This window comes from Callorhinus ursinus, unplaced genomic scaffold, assembly GCF_003265705.2.
Source record: "Callorhinus ursinus isolate GAN/ISIS: 27379988/994484 unplaced genomic scaffold, GSC_fseal_2.0 scaffold5, whole genome shotgun sequence".
In the NCBI taxonomy this organism is placed as follows: domain Eukaryota; kingdom Metazoa; phylum Chordata; class Mammalia; order Carnivora; family Otariidae; genus Callorhinus; species Callorhinus ursinus.
Genome location: NW_027397067.1, coordinates 16,857,819 through 16,875,337, shown reverse-complemented (window position 1 = coordinate 16,875,337; position 17,519 = coordinate 16,857,819). Strand labels below are relative to the sequence as shown.

The 17,519-nt window shown below is 38.5% G+C and overlaps 1 long non-coding RNA gene and 1 pseudogene across 1 annotated transcript in view; one reads left to right on the top strand and one right to left on the bottom strand.

Annotated features, from left to right (window-relative positions):
- Positions 1 to 17,519, top strand: part of LOC141372799 (uncharacterized) — a 355,986-nt gene that overhangs the window by 62,640 nt on the left and 275,827 nt on the right. Inside the window, exon 3 of the long non-coding RNA XR_012378222.1 lies at positions 14,647 to 14,744. This is a non-coding gene — a long non-coding RNA (uncharacterized lncRNA). The remainder of the gene's footprint in view (positions 1 to 14,646; positions 14,745 to 17,519) is intronic.
- On the bottom strand, positions 2,107 to 3,577 carry LOC112823109 (Y-box-binding protein 1 pseudogene; annotated as a pseudogene).

Below are 17,519 nucleotides of genomic sequence, written 5' to 3'. Positions count from 1 at the left end.
GGACAGCAGCATGCAAAAGAGTGAAACTGGACCACTTTCTTACACCATACACACACACACAAATTCAAAATGGATTAAAGACCTAAATGTGAGACCTGAAACCATAAAAATCCCAGAGGAGAGCGCAGGCAGTAATTTCTCTGACATCAGCTGTAGCAACTTTTTTCTAGATAGGTTCCCAGAGGCATGGGAAAGAAAAGAAAAAATAAACTATTGGGAAAATGTCAAAATAAAAAGCTTCTGTACAGCGAAGGAAATAATCAAACTAAAAGGCAACATCCGGAATGGGAGAAGATATTTGCAAATGACATATCAGGGTTAGTATTGAAAATATATAAAGACGTTATAAAACTCAACACCCAAAAACCAAATAATCCAATTTAAAAATGGGCAGAAACGTGAACAGACATTTCTCTAAAGAAGACATCTGAATGGCCAACAGACCCATGAAAAGATGCTCATCATCACTTATCATCAGGGAAATGCATATCAAAACCACAGTGAGATGTCATCTCATACTTATCAGAATGGCTAAAATCAAACACAAGAAACAATAGATGTTGATTTCATTCTTTTTTTATGACTGAGTAATACTCCCATCACACACACACACACACACACACACACACACACACACACACACTCACACACTCACCGCATCGTCTTTATCCACTCATCAATCAGTGAACACTTGGGATGCTTCCCTATCTTGGCTGTTGTAGATAATGCTGCTATAAACATCAGGGTGCATGTATCCATTTGAATTTGTGTTTTTGTATACTTTGAGTAAATACCCAGTAGTGTGATTGCTGGATTGTAGGGTGTTCTATTTTTAACTTTTTGAGGAAACTCTACACTGTTTTCCACAGTGGCTGCACCAGTTTGCCTTCCTACCAACAGTGCACAAGACTTGCTTTTTGTCTACATCCTCATTTGCCATTTGCAGTGACATGAAAATGTCAGAAAAAACACATTTCAAAGTTCCTTGCATCTCTACTGGTGTTAGGAGATTTAGAAAATAGTTCAATAGCACTGATGTTGAATTAATAGGTAGAAAGCCTCTTGTGTCCAGGTCTTAGAATTGTGTGTGGCACGTGGTAGGTGTACAACATTGGTAAGTGAACCAATGATGATACAATTTCTGCATTGCACCCAGGCACATTATAGGTAATGGAAAAATACTGGCTGAATTCAATGGAATCTCTTGGAAACTGGAGAAGAATATTAAATTGATGACTTAGAATAAATGTGTTAATATTATGCATATTTAACACTTAATATTGAATGTTTCCATAGAGCCAAATTAACTGTAAAACTCTTGACATGTTTTTATCTTTTTCACTTAGTTTTTCTACACCTCAAAAAATGTTTTTGTTTGTTTGTTTGAAACTAAACCCAGTGGATTAAACCATCTGCCAGCTGTTTTCAAAATGAAAAAATTATTTTCTCCCAAATGAATGAACTCTCCTAGAATGTAAACCCTTAGAGGGCAAGAATTAATATTTTCTTGTTATTTAATATTCTTCAAAGGCAAATGCAAACCCATGCACTCAGGAGACACTAATAAACACCAGCTAATTATGATCAAGCCTCTTAAAACCAGGCTTAAAATAGTTCTTTTTCAGTTTGTCAAAATATTATCTATATTTAGCAACACAAAATTTTTTAAAAAAGCAGGTAGTTCTTTGTTTTCCAGATTGTCAAAATATTCTCTGTATTTAACACAAAATTAAACAGAAAACCAAACATCTAAATATTTTTTTAAATGTGTAGGTAAGAATCAAAGTTTCTTAATCTCTGGGATTTCACAATTGTTTCTAGTGGTTTTGTTTTATCTTTAGTTTATTTATAATCTCAGTCATAATCAGACTTAATTTCTAGTTAATTACAGGAATTTCAAGATAAATGTAAAGTTGCTTGTAGTATAAATCTCATTCAACAGAAAACTGCTCTAAGTGCTCATGAAGCATTTTTGAAGAAATAGAATAATCGAGGCAATAAGAATAGGAATTTAGCCTTCCCTGATGTATTAATGATCCTTCTTTTTTTTTATTATTATTATTTAAGACCTTTATTAACGGGTGCTTGCCATTTGTTGATTTTTTTGAAAAAATCAAGTTGTAAACTTTTTATTACAAATTAAAAATGAGGTTCTTAAAAATCTCAACTTGACCAGATATGAAACAATTTAAAAACCTTTAAAGGTGTATTGAGAAAAACCAGGTTTTTTTTTTTTAAAAACACGTTTGTCATTACCAAAAAGAGGCGTCTTTAGGTAAAAATAATAAAAACCCCATGCTGCATAGATAATGCAGATAGTTCTATTTATCTGGTCAGTGGGCAAAAAGCAAGCACTTAAGGTCTTCAGCTCCAATCTTTTGTTCATTTCTTATTGCTGGAATTTCATCTTCATTTCTTCGTGTTGGATGACTAAACCGGATGATGGTAGAGATGGTAAGCCGGCATTTACTTAGCCCCGCCCTGCTCAGCCTTGGGAGCGGACGAATTCTCAGCTGGTGGATCGGCTGCTTTTGTCTCTTTGCCATCTTGTGGTTTAGGGTTTTCTGGGCGTCTGCGTCGGTAATTGAAGTTGCGGCGGTACCGACGTTGAGGTGGCTGCTGACCTTGGGTCTCATCTCCTTGATTTTCCTCAACTTCCTCATTACCATCCTCTCTAGGCTGTCTTTGGCGAGGAGGACCCCTGCGGAATCGTGGTCTATAACCCCGATACATATTCTGTCTCACTGGTCTGCCTTGTTCTCCTGCACCCTGGTTGTCAGCACCTTCCATCACTTCTCCCTGCACAGGAGGGTTGGAATACTGCGGTCGACGCCCATAGGGTCTCCGCATGTAGTAAGGTGGGAACCGTCGCCCGCGGTAGGGCCGGCGCTGTTGGGCCTGGCCTTCGGGAGCACTTTCCGATCCCTCGTTCTTTTCCCCACTCTCACTATTCTGGTAATTCTGCTGGTAATTGCGTGGAGGACCCCTGCGACGTGGATAGCGTCTATAATGGTTACGATCTGCTGCATATTTACTGCCTTGCACTGGAACTCCACCAGGGCCTGTCACATTTGCTGCCTCCGCACCCTTTTCTCCTTCAACAACATCAAACTCCACAGTCTCTCCATCTCCTACACTGCGAAGGTACTTCCTGGGGTTCTTCTTCTTCATGGCAGTCTGGTGTCCAAATACATCTTCCTTGGTGTCCTTCCTGTTGATGAAACCATATCCGTTTCTTACATTGAACCATTTTACTGTTCCCAAAACCTTCGTTGTGATGATCTTTTTGTCCCCGCCGGCAGGCGCCGCCGATGTGAGGCCGCCCGGGCCGCCGCTCCCTGTGCCGCTGCCCGTGGTGCCGGGCTTGGTGTCGGCAGCGCTGAGGGCGGGGGAGGCGGGGGGTACGGCGGGCGGCTGCTGGGTCTCGGCCTCGCTGCTCATGGTTGCGGTGATGGTGACTGGGGCCGGCTGCGGCAGCTGCGGCTCCTCCCGGGGTGTGATGGTAACTAGGCCGGCGGCGGCGGTGGGGCTGCTCAGGGCTCTCTGGGGTCCGCTCTCCGCTCCCGCTACCGGTCGAACTAGCCAATGATCCTTTAATAATCTCAAATTCTAGCTTTTGGCCAGCTCTAAACATGCTCACAGCATTGGGATATAGGACTGCATTTCCACTGCAAAGAGAATGGCTGGGGAAGGCAACAACTTTTCTAAAGCATCTGCTACGAGTTGGGTGCTTTGTATATTGGCTCATTTAACCCTAAGAACAACTCCATGATAATCTCTCCCATTTTGAAATTAGAAAACCAAAGCAAGGAGAGATTGCACCAGTTTCCCAAGGACACACAGATGGTGAGTGGAGGAGTGTGAGGTAGCACAAAGGCCATGTACTCCCAGCACACTGGGCTGGCTCTCTTGATGTTATCCACTAGAACGCTCAGAGCAGTTTTGGCCATTATGCCATGACTACTTGAGACATCAGTGGGCAAGGAGATTATTTCATCATGAAAAATTCTATAAAAGAAGAGAATAGTCTATAGAAGAATTTTGTGTGACCTCTAATACCAGAACAATCCTTAAACTGTGGCACATGAATGGGGTTCTGACTCAGAGCAGAATATAGTTTAATGCCATTTATCATCATTATCATTATTATCATTATCATAGCTCCTTTTCAGTATTCTTGACAGATTACCAAAGAATTGCAAACAGTTCCTTTCTCACATCCAAACTCATTGTTAGGTCTAGGTCTAATCTCTCCACAACTACCATTAACCTTCATCGGGAAGCTGTAAAATGTAACCATAAAATGTTTTTAAGTGTAAAATGTTTGAGGCAAAGGATATAAAGAAAGAATATTATCAGGAACACAATTTGCAATAACTCCTTATGGATGAGTCTGCTACTATTCTCTGCCTCCTTCCAATTTTTTAAATGATCTAAAACTCAGAAACCAGATGATTCACGGAGTTTTGGCAAAATCAGTTTTGAAAAAGTCACATAAAGATATATTCTAATAAAATTATAAAACATTTTAAATATAAAGAATGAAGCTGATGGATTAATAATGCTTTATCTCACACTAGTGATGATTGTCATAACATCTCCCTGTTTCAGTGGGGTAGTTTTCATTAATACTCAATAGATAATAATGTGTGTGTATATATGTACATATATATATATGAAATTCCTTTGGGGAAGATCGGCTGAGATACACACACACACACACATACACACACACGGAATAGAAGGTGTATACACACCCCAGAACCCCAGATTCCCCAAAGGACCTTCACTGTCAACTTTGAAATCCCTACTTGCCTCTTCCCAATCAGAGGTTCTCATTGTCATGAATTTTCTGGTTAGCATTTCATTGCTTTTATTTATATCTTCTCACATATGTTTATATATCCCTTAATAAGATATTGCTTAGTTTTAAATATTTTTGAGCTTTATGGGAATGGAATCTTATTTTTGTATTCTTCTTTAATTTGTTCTTTCCACTTAACATTATGCTCTTGAGATTCAATTTTGTTATTGCATGTGCTGGCAATTCATTAATTTTCATACATACATATACTGATATATATATTACAGTTAATTTGTCAATACCACAATTAATACCACAATTGATTTGTTCATTCTGTTGTTGGACTTTTGGGCTACTTCTTTTTTTTTTCTTTTCTATAGTCACAGTGCTCCTGTGAACATTCTTATATCTATGTATAAAAACTTCTCTAGGGCATGTGAATAGGAAGGGAATGTTAGGTCATAGATTATGCTCATCTTCAATTTTATTCGATTAGGTCAGTGTTTTCTATAGCAGCACTACTAATTCAGACTCCATATCTTTGTTAACTTGATATTGTCAAACTTTTAAACTTTTGCCCATTTGGTGAGTGTAAAATGGTTTTTCATTGTGCTTTCAATTTGTATTCGAACCATATCTAAAGAGTTTGAGCATCTTTTCATTTGTTTATTGGCTATTCAAGTTAGTACAGTGATGTTCCTCTTCAAGTTATTGGCTATTTCTTTTTTGGGTTGTTTGGCTTTTACTAATTGATTTTTAGGAGTTAAAAAATATATACTGCATACAAATACTCACTTCATTTTGCTTAAAGAGTGCAGAAGTTCCTAAATTTAGTGAAGTTGAATTTATAATTTTAAAAATTTATGTATTGTGCTTTATGTATCTCAAGAAATCATTCTGTCAGAGTAATAAAGAGTCTCCTAGTTGTTTCCAAAAAGTTTAATCATTTTGCCTTTTATATTCAGATCTTCAGTCCACCTAAAATCTATCTCCACCTTCTTTCCTTCTTTTTGGTAGGGTATAAGGTAGATATTTACTTTTTTTCCCCAGAATACCTAACCAGTTATCATAGCACCATTTATTGGAAATCTATTTCCCACCAATCTGTGCAGCCAGCTCTAAACCATGTATATGTAGATTTCCTTCTAGCCTTTCTATTCTTTTCTACTGATCAGATCTGCCTATTCCTTGTCTATCTCTTCATTAGTACTACCTGGTCTTAATATTTAAGTTTTGATATCTGTTGAGGCAAATCCTCCTCCCTTATTGTTCCTTTTAAGGAGGACTTTGGGCCCTTAATCTTTCATATAGATTTTGCAATTGCCTTATCAATTTTCAGTTATATACGTGAACACCAAAACATGCTGAAATTTTGACTGGACTTGTATTAAATCTATATATCAATTTAGGCAATTAAGAAGATTGGACTTGTATATGATATTAAGGTTTTCAGTCTTTCAATATGGCATATTTATCCATTTATTTAGCTTTTTATTTATTTTTTTATTTTTAATGATGCTCACTCCACTGGTTTTTTTTTTTTTTTTTTTTTTTTAAGACAGAGAGAGAGATAGTGAGAGCAGGAACACAAGAAGCAATGGGAGTGGGAGAGGGAGAAGCAGGCTCCCACGGAGCAGGGAGTCTGATGTGGGGCTCAATCCCAGGACCCTGGGGTCATGACCTGAGCTGAAGGCAGACGCTTAACAACTGAGCCACCCAGGCGCCCCTCCATTTATTTAGCTTTTTAAAAAATATATGTCAGTAAAGGTTTATGATTTTCACCATAAAAGTCTTATTCATTGTTGTGAAAGCTTAGTAACTTTCAAGCAGGGGATATTTCCCAATTCCTACTTCAGATGTGACTATGAAGAACAATGGTCATGGAAGCACCTTTCAGAAGGAGGAACTGCTAAGATCAAGGAAAAATTCCCAAGGGAACTCTTTCGTGAGCACAGACAGAAGAGTTCAATCAAGGATCTTCCATTTTCCACTCCCAACCCACCTCAGGGTATAGAACTTATATGGATTCTGCAGCAGGATTTAATGATTGGTGATTTCTGATGTTTCTTATTCTTCCCCTTTCTAAATGGAGTTTTTACCGTAGTTATCCTGATTCAACTCCACTGTTGTATTTTGCATGTTAGGAATGTAGATGACCTGTGTTCTTCTTTCACAGGCCACTGAGCCTGTGACCACTGTATGTGATCGTAAAGTCAGAAATGAATAAAACAATCAAAAAAAGTGGTGTTTTGTCCCTTTTGGGGAAGCAGTGAATGTATCCTATGTGTGAGAAGAGTAAAAAGGTTATCAGATCCCTGCCTCAAACTATATACAATTTTTAACTCAAAATGGATCACAGACTTAAATATAAGAGCTAGAACAATAAAACTATTAGAAGAAAATATAGGTGTAAATCCTTGTGACCTTGGATTAGGCAATGGTTTCTTTGATATGACTTGAAAAGCACATGTAGCAAAAGAAAAAAGGCAATTAGACTTCAAAAATAAAAAAATTACCAAGTATGCAAAACTGATTTAACATTGAAAATCAGTGAATATAATCATCACATCAACATACTAGAGAAGAAAAATTACATGATCATATAAATAGATGCAGAAAAAGCATTTGATAAATTCGAACACCTATTCATTATAAAAATTCTAGCTAGGAAGAGTGGGGAATTTTCTCAACTCAGTAATCTAAAAAATCTCCTATAGCTAGCATCATATGCAATGGTGAGAAGCTCAAAGCTATTGCATCAAGATCAGGAACAAGGCAGGAATGAACCCTCTTATCACTGCTTTTCTTTCTTCCTTTTCTTTCTTTCTTTCTTTCTTTCTTTCTTTCTTTCTTTCTTTCTCTCTCTCTCTCTCTCTCTCTCTCTCTCTCTTTCTTTCTTTCTTTCTTTTCTTTCTTTCATTTATGTATTTGTCAGAGGGAGAGAGAGAGAGAAAGCTCAAGAAGGAGGAGCAGCAGGTAGAGGGAGAAGCAGGCTCCCCATTGAGCAGGGAGCCCCATGCAGGACTTGATCCCAGGACCCTGAGATCATGACCTGAACCGAAGGCAGATGCTTAACTGACTGAGCCACCCAGCCACCCCTCATCACTGCTTTTCAACATCATAGTGGAAATTTTAGCCAATGCAATAGTACAAGAAAAGAAAATAAAAGGTATAGATTGGGAAGGAAGAAATAAAGCTGTCTTTGTTTGCAGATGACATGATTATCTATGTAGAAAATCTGAAAGAATCCACAAAAAACTGCTGGAAGTAATAAGTGATTATAACAAGGTTGTAGGATACAAGGTCTATATATAAAAGTCAGTTACTTCCTCTATACCAAAAAATGAAAAAGTAGAATTTAAAATAAAAAAATTTACATTAGCACCCCCAAAATGAAATACTTAAGTATAAATCTAACAAAATATACATAAGATCTATATATACAATGAAATATCATCACACACCTTTAAGAGGAAGATTATAAAACTCTGATGAAAGATCTCGAAGAAGTAAACAAATGGAGAGATACCCCGTATTCATGGACAAGAACTCAGTATTGTCAAGATATTAGTTCTTCCAACTTCATGTATAAATTCAATGCCATCCCAATCAAAATACGAGCAAGTTATTTTGTTGCTATCAACAAGCTGATTTTAAAGTTCATGTGGAGAAGCAAAAGACCCAGAATAGCTAATATTAAATATTGAAGAACAAATTGGTGGGCTAACACTACCTGACGTCAGGACTTATTTTAAAGATACAGTAGTTAATGACAGTATGGTATTGGTGAAAGAACAGACAAATAAATAGAACAGAATAGAGAAGCCAGAAATAGATCCATATAAACATATTCAGTGATCTTTGACAAAGGAACAAAGACAATACATTGGAGCAAATATAGTCTTTTCAACAAGTGCTGCACAACTGAATATCCACATGCAAAAAAAAAAAAATCTGAACACAGACCTTACACCCTTCACAAAAATTAACTCAAAATGGATCATAGGCTTAATTGTAAAATGCAAAACTATGAAACTATTAAAAGATAACATAGGAGAGAACTTAAATGACCTTGGTTATGGTGACAACTTTTTAGACACAGCACCAAAGGCATGATCCATGAAAGAAATAATTGATAATCTGGACTTTATTAAAATTAAAAACTTCTCTGCAAAGACAAAAGAGTGAGAAGACAAGCCACAGACTGGGAGAAAAAATTTGCAAAAGAAATATCTGATAAAGGACTGTTAACCAAAATACAAAAAGAGCTCCTAAAACTCAATAAGAAAACAACCCATCTAAAAAATTGACCAAAGATCTTTAATAGATACCTCCCAACTATATACATACGATAAACATATGAAAAGATGCTTCACATCTTTTGTCATCAGGAAAATGCACATTAACACAACAGTAAAATATCACTGCACACCTATTAGAATGGTCAAAATCCAGAACATTGAAAACACCAAATGCGGGGATTTGGATTTTACCAATACCACACTGTCTTTTTTTTTTAAAGATTTATTTATTTGATAGAGACACAGAGAGAGAGGGAACACAAACAGGGGGAGTGGGAGAGGGAGAAGCAGGCTTCCTGCTGAAGGCAAACGCTTAACCGACTGAGCCACCCAGGCGCCCCAATACCACACTGTCTTAATAACTGTATCTTTATAGTAAGTCTTGAAGTCAAGGAATGTTCTCTAACTTCTCCTTCAGTATTAAATAATGAATGAATACGGGAACTGTCATTCATTGCTAGTGGGAACACAAAATGATACAGCTACTTTGGAAGATATTTGGTAGTTTCCTACAAAAGTAAATGTACTCTTACCGTATAAGCTAGCGATCATGCTTATTGGTATTTAAGCAAAGGAGTTGAAAATTTACGTCCACACAAAAATCTGAACATGGATGTTTATAGCATCTGTATTCATAATATGTTTATAGCAGCTGTATTCATAATTGTCAAAACTTGAAGCAATCAAGATGCCCTTCAGTAAGTGAATAGGTAAATAAATTGTGGTACAACCAAACAGTGGATTGTTATTCAACACTAAAAAGAAATGAGCTATCAAGCCATGAAAAAACATGAAGGAAGCTTAAATGCATGCTACTAAGTGAAAGAAGCCAGTCTGGAAATACTATATATTGTATGATTCCAACTATATGATATTCTGGAAAAGGGAAAACTATGGAGACAGTAAAAAGAGCAGTGGTTGCCAGGATTTAAGGGGAAGGAAAGATGAACAGTTGGAGCACTGAGGATTTTTAGGGTAGCAAAACTACTCTGTATGATACTATAATGGTGAACTTGTTATTATGCATTTGTCCAAACCAGTAGACCGTACAACACCAAGAGTGAACTGTAATGTAAACTATGGATTTCGGATGATAATGGTGTCATTGTAAGGTCATCAGTTTTAACAAATGTACCACTCTGATGGGGGGATGTTAATAATGGAGGAGGCCATGCATAAGTGGGGGCAGGATGGGAAATCTCTGTAGTTTCTAGTTAGTTTTGCTGCAAACCTAAAATTGCTCTAAAAAGTAAAATCTATTTAAAATTCAAAAACTTTTGGGCCTCAACAGACTTTTTTTATAAAAAAAAGTGAAAATGTAATCCACAAAATGGAAGAAAATATGTGTAAATAATACATTTGACTAAAAACTTGTGTTCAGAATATATAAAGAACTTTTACAAATGAACAACAAAACCAGCACATATAGTCCAATTTAAAAACGGGCCAATGATTTGAGTAGATATTTACCCATAGGAGATATACAAATGGCCAATAAGCACATTAAAAGATGCTCCATATCATTACCCATTAGAGAAAAGATAAAACCACAGTGCCATACCACTTCACACCCACTAGGATTGCTAAAACAAGGAAGACAATAACAAATGTTGCCAAGGATGTGGAGAAATTGACAGTTAAATGCATTGCTGGTGGGAATATAAAATTTTGTAGCCACTTTGAAAAGCAGTTTGGCAGTTCCTCAAAATAGGATACATAGAGTTACCTTTGTGACCCTTGATTGTCAGTATTGAGGCTGTATCTCTTAAGGGAGATTTTATGTTTGGTTCTTTTAGGTGTTTTAGAGGAGTATTACAAGTTAGGTACTATTTTTTATGTTGATATCTCAAATTTCTGGACCATGATACAGGCCTGTATACATTCTCCAACAGTAGAGCTGATATTGTTTTTTTTTAAATTTAAATTCAATTAATTAGGATAGAGTGTATTATTAGTTTCAGAGGTAGAGTTCAGTATTCATCAGTCTTACATAATACCCAGTGCTTATCACATCATGTGCCCTCTAGAGCTGGTATTTTTTTTTTAATTTCTTTTTTTATTTTTTTAAAGATTTATTTGAGAGAGAGAAAACGTGAGCATGTGGGGGGAGCGGCACAGGGAGAGAATCCTTTAAGCAGACTCCCTGCTGAGTACAGAGCTCAGTGCAGGGCTTGATCCCATGACCCATGAGATCATGACCTGAACCCAAACTAAGAGTTGGTCGCCCAACCTACTGAGCCACCCAGGTGCCCCTATTTTTTTTTTTTTAAGATTTATTTGAGAGAGAGAGAGAGAGAAAAGGGGGAGAAGCAGAGAGAGAGGGAAAGAGAGAATCTCAAGCAGCCTCCCTGCTGAGCATGAAGCCCAATGCAGGGCTGGATCCCAAGACCCTGCCCTGAGCTGAAATCAAGAGTTGGTCGCTTAACTGACTGAGCTACCCAGGCGCCTCTGTTTTTTGTTTTTTAAACCTAAGGTATAGACTGGGATTGAAAATAGATAATATTATGATTAAAAGTTGGAGATTTGGTATTTTTTTTAGCTTCCTCTTTCTCTGAAAAACTTTTTTTTTTTTTTTTTTTTTTTTTTTTAAAGAAAGACTGCCACATGCAGAGCCTCATTTGGTTGTGTCTGGAGTCTTGGAAGCTTGACTACCCTTTGTTCTCCTCCAAATGGACCTTGAGAGTTTGTTTGGAGGTTCTAACAGGGGAGTGCAGGTATTTGTATACCTTTGACCCAAGAGTAGTCCTTCTCAATCGGGGAAGGTCGTTCTCTTTGACCCAGTCTCAGCTTGGGGAGTAATGCACATGGAGCAGTGAGGGAGGACAGCGACACTCGCCTAGTGAGCCAGATCTGCTGAATCAACCCTGGCAATCATTGAGGTGACAGATGTTGTAGCAAGATCACCCTCACAGGGCGCCTGGGTGGCTTAGTCTGTTGGGCATCTGCCTTCAGCTCAGGTCATGATCCCGGGGTCCTGGGATTGACTCCCGCACTGGGCTCCCTGCTCACTGGGGGGTCTGCTTCTCCCTCTGCCCCTTCCTCCTGCTCACATGTGCTCTCAAATAAAGGAATAAGATCTTTTTTTTAAAAAAGATCACCCTCACATCCTCTTTCTCTGAAATTTTTGAAAATTTCTGATTATAGGGGGACTCCATTATAACTACCTACATTTAGGCCCAAGGCCCTGTGTTCTGTCCTTATTTGGCCTTATTAAAACACAGCCTTGCTTTTGGTGAATAATGGATGTTTTCAATTCAGTAAAAAGCTCAGAGATGGCTCACCACTCGGGTTTTCAGTTTCCTCTTTATTTTTGGTCCCCAGAGATTTTGCTTACTTTTTTTGGATCATATATTCATTTAAAAGAATTTAAAAAATGATCCATATTTCTAGGTGTTTTATAGTGGCGGGTTTTCTTAGGAAATGTAAGTAAGCCACTATCCTGATAGAGAAGGAAGTTAAGTTAGCATTCTGTATGAGATGCCACATCACCAGCGGATATCTATGATAGTCCATCAATGGATATCTGATAAATAATATCTAATAGGTCTGAATCTTCACTACAATATTATTTTGGCCCTGTTTATCTAGATTTCTAATTTTAACATAAAGTTGAATGGATTATATAACCCTGGGTTTGAAAAAGAAAAGTTAAAAATGGGTAAGGCATAGCATGAGATGAGAACTATGTACATTTTACTGAAAAGTTACATTAAATAAAATTATGTATACTGTATTATCCTATATGGATACTATATTATGTACTAGATATTATATATCTAATATGTGTATTATGATAATAACACACACAGTAATGCTGGTTTAATCTGCCAATTTCTCCTCATCCAGGAACTGATGAAAACACTTCAAATATAAGTAAGAAAATAGTCTTTGTTCAAACTCAGCTAGGGATCCCCTTCTTCCATTGTCCTAAGTTCTCCCCTTCATTTATCCTTCAGGCCCTTCTGTGCTGTGAGATTACTTCTTATACCAGGGACCCGAAGGCACCAGAAAATACACAGATCTTTTTTGTACTTGTTCAAAGTTCTCTATAAAATGCTTTTTATCCATTGCACTCTGCACTGTGCTCTGTAGAATCTGGTGTTGATTACTTGATAATCTAGGAATACATTCCTTCTATATTTGCTTATCTCTGAAGCTTTTTTGTCTTTTTCAAATCTTTGCCAGGTGTAATCTCTGTCCAACTGTCTCTCACCTTGTTGGTAGGAGGGGGATCTGAAACACCTCATCTTTGACAGGTGGAGACACTCCTTGACCAGGGTCTGACCTAAAATTACATTTTCTTTCTGGCTGAATGAGGGACATACAGGCCCTTCTTTTATAGAACAAGTTAACATTCTCCTTATTTGCAGAGGCTCAGAGGAGTGCTGGATAACCCATTTTATTATCCTCACTCAGTGGGCACCACAAGCTCTCAGCCTGTAGGTTCTGATGGCTCATTCAGGTCCCAGGAGCTTGGTTATTCCCACAGGAGGGAATTGATATGTTTTCTGTTGTTCATGTTTGAGAAAATCAATGCTCTGTAGCATATATACCTACCTTAAAAAGCACAGGGAACTGAATATCTTTGCTTCTAGGTTTGACCACAGAAGGAGAACTAAGTATTAGTCCTGGTATGACTTTAAGCAACAATGTTTCTCCTATAATAGAGGGAGGATGGCAGTGAAATTTACATTTCAACCAAAAGCAAAAAGAGCAATATTTAGTCTCAGCTAACAGACTTTTCTGAAGCCCTATTGTAACTTAAGCACACTGATGGCAGCTTTTTACTCATAAAAAATACTTGTTACAGAGCACATACCACTAAATGAACCAAATGTACAAAGTGGGGTTTTCTGTTTAAATAAATAAGCACCATTTGACATCTGGTGACAATATCTCCACAGCACCCTTTGTTCTCTTTAGCTTACATTGACGAGGTTTTAAAGTTGAGAAACTGCCCTGTTAGGAAAGGAAGCACATGAAGAAACATGACTATTAGTTTTCCTTCACTGCAAATGTCTGAAAATTTCACATCTAGAGTCTGTAGTTATTATGGGGTTTGGCGTGTGGGTGGTTGAAAATATGGTACTTGGCCTTTTGGTGCCAAACTTTCACGTAGCTTCAGCTGTCTGTATACAAAAGACATGGCAGAACGTGTTGCTTTACTTTTAATATTCGGAATTGTTCGCCTTGCCAGTGGAATAGTGAATATGTGGATGGTACTGTTGATCTTGGAGCCTGCTGCCAGTCTCATAGAATCTTAATAGATGAAGATGCTGTTAGGAACCGAGTGAGCATGTGGGTGGGGGATGGCTTAGGGAAAGTATGCACATTAGAAAACGCTGCCCTGGACGCCGTTTCCTCTTGTATCCCCTCTTTACCCTCCACATACCCAATTTTCTGTGTTTCCCCTTTACTGACTCAAATTAATGTCTTGGATTTACTCTGGCCCCTAATCCTAATGTAGGTAGAAAGTATATGACAGATTTCAAAGATCCTAAATGGCCATTCTTTGGTTGATATTTCTTTATATTTTCTTAGGTTCTGGGAAATGAAAATAAATGATCTGGAAGCCTCAGCTACTGGACAACCTTCTCTGGAAGTTGGATATCGTAAAGGCCTTGCACCTGAAGTGAGCTGTGAGTCATGAGCCGTGATCCACAGTGGCTGTTTTTCTTTCTGTCTGCATGTCTGTCTTCCTTGCTTCGCTTTCTCTTTCCTTTCCTCATGATTTTCTTCCAGCTCTGTTCCCGTTCTCTGTATTTCTGTCTTGTTAAATGGAGAGCTATGAAAGCCTTATGTCCCAGGGAAACTGTGAAGAATAATGGGGTGGCTAAGTTGTGTTATCTGGGGAAGCTGGGAAAATCACATCATGGGAGAGTTTAAAAAAAACAGTGTCAATATGAGATGAACCTCTGCAAGGTTCTGTCTTAGGCTGGAGCTTGGGGTATGACCACTAGAGCTCAGGCTGCAACACACAGCCCATTCCTCACATCAGAGGTGAATTCCATGTATGGATTCCAGCCTAGCAAAGACTAAGGGACACTGTGTCTTCTTTATTATTGGTCACATCCATAAACCTTCCTTTTCCTCCAAGAAGCCTCTCCTTCCTGCGTTTGCAGGCTTTTTTTTCTGGAGTGGGTTTGATACACGATCATTAAGAAGGAATACTTAGTACTGTGAAAACAAGGGCTTCTTACGGTTTCCATCATTGTGCAGCAAATATTTATTGACTCTCTCCTGTGGACTTGCCTATCAAGCACTGGGGTCGGGGCTGGTGATGTAAAGAAAAGTAAGATGGATTTCTTTCCCCTGAGATGCTTACTGTCTGGGGGACGTAAGACCAATTACATAATTTGCGACTTTGCAGGATTTGTGGGATCCAAAATGAAAACCCGGAGCTCTTTGCTGAGAAGTTATTAAGAAATTCACTCTTTGACAGTAGAGCACTAAGCCAAGCACCCTTCTGAGCATGGGGCTCTGCGAGCCTGTGCAGGTAGAACGCCATGAGGCTGGCTGGGAGTGGGGGAGAGAAATGACTCAGGTTGATACCGGGCTGAGCGAAAGGGCCCAGGGGAGTCTGTACAAAGTCTTCCGGTGGCACTGGGGAGGGAGGGGTTCCCCCCAACTCGGGGAGTGAGACTTCCTGGTCTTCCCTCTCAGAGGTTTCCCTTCTTATCTCAGTGTCACTAATGGACTTCTGAAATAGTGTATTTCTCACTCTTTCTCTGGGACACAATCACCAACAGTTTTGTCTTGCCAGACTGAGCGTACTTTTTGATATGGAAATCCTTCCTTGTTCTGCCAAAAAAAAAAATTTAAGTCATCGTACTGTAAAAACGAACACACAACAATAAAATAATATTTTAAAAGAGTGAGGAAAATAAAGCAAAGATAACGTAAGCGTAGGAAGAATAAATAAAGGCAGTAATGAGAGAAATATGCATTCTATGGGATGCTTTACATTTGCTAGAGATTGGCTGCAAAGTTAATTTTTTAAAAAACTGTGGTAAAGTAAACATCCCATAAAATTTACCATTTTACCTATTTTAAAGTGTGTAGTTCACTGACACTAAGGACATTCACATTGTTCTGCAACCATTGCCTCCATCCATGTCCAGAACTTTTTCATCATCCCAAACTGAAACTCTGTACCTCTTAAACAATAACTTCTCATTTCTCTCTCTCTCCAGCCCCTGGAGAAGTAAAATTACCATTTTACTTCTCTCTATGAATCTGAGTACTTTAGATATCTTATAGAAGTGAAATCATACAGTACTTGTGCTCTTCTGTGACTGGCTTCATTTAGCATATGTAGTCAAGGTTCATCCACGTTGTAGCCTGTGTGAGAATTTCACTACTTTTCAAGGCTGAGTAACATTCTATTGTATGTATATGCCACCCTTTGTTTATTCATTCATCCATCAATGGACACTTAGGTTACTTCCACCTCTTGGCTGTTATGAATAATACTGCTATCAACATGGGTGAACAAATATCTGTTTGAGTCCTTGCTCTCAATTCTTTTGGATGTATACCCAGAGTGGAGTTGCTGGATCATATGGTAGTTCTATGTTTAATATTTTGGGGAATAGCAAATTTAGTTTTGAGGTTTCTAGCCGTCTTCTCAAGAAAGGAAGCATAATAAATTATATAATTCCCAGTGCTCTCAAGGTGAACACGGACCAGTTGTTTGTGAGACTAGAAAAAACTTTCTCCCACGGGCACTTAAGAAGAAGGTGCTCTGTGTTTCGATGAGCGACAGGATCTATAATCGCCTCAGAGTAAAGATAACAGTGTGTTTCCGGGGGCTGTTCAGTGCAGATGATGGCACAGTGCCAAAGCACAGGTCGGTGATGCAGACCATGAGGTCAGGCTTGGAGTGGGGCTGGATCCTCTTAGGATGGAAATTCAAAAGAGGAAAATGGTCAGCAGGGGAGAGAGAAATTAAGAAACACATCTAAGGGAAAAGGGAGTTTTCTTTAAGAAAACATTCTGAGCACTTTGCAATTTAGAAAGGAGTGTTTTTTCCACCCCAGGATAAACTGTTCTTTATTTCTCTCTGTAGCAAACCATATTACCGATTAACCACTGCTTTTGTAAACTGTAAGTGGGCCATTCAAGCTGCCTCACCGCTGCTTAATGTCCTGTACTGAGCTTGCTCTTCCCGCATTCCCCACCTAGTGTTTTGTTTTTATTAGAAATTCACCTCGCCTTGTCTACTGAGGGGAAGGAGAAGGGAAATCACACCCTAGAGCTTGGTGAGCCCATAAAATGGCAGGGATTCCTGGAGAAGGCTGCCCTGAACCCCAAGGCCCTGGCTGCCGGCGCTGTAATGAAATGCATGACTACGGAAGACAATAATAATTGCAGCAACGGCTCATTCCAGCTCCCGGATGATTTGGTGCTGTCAG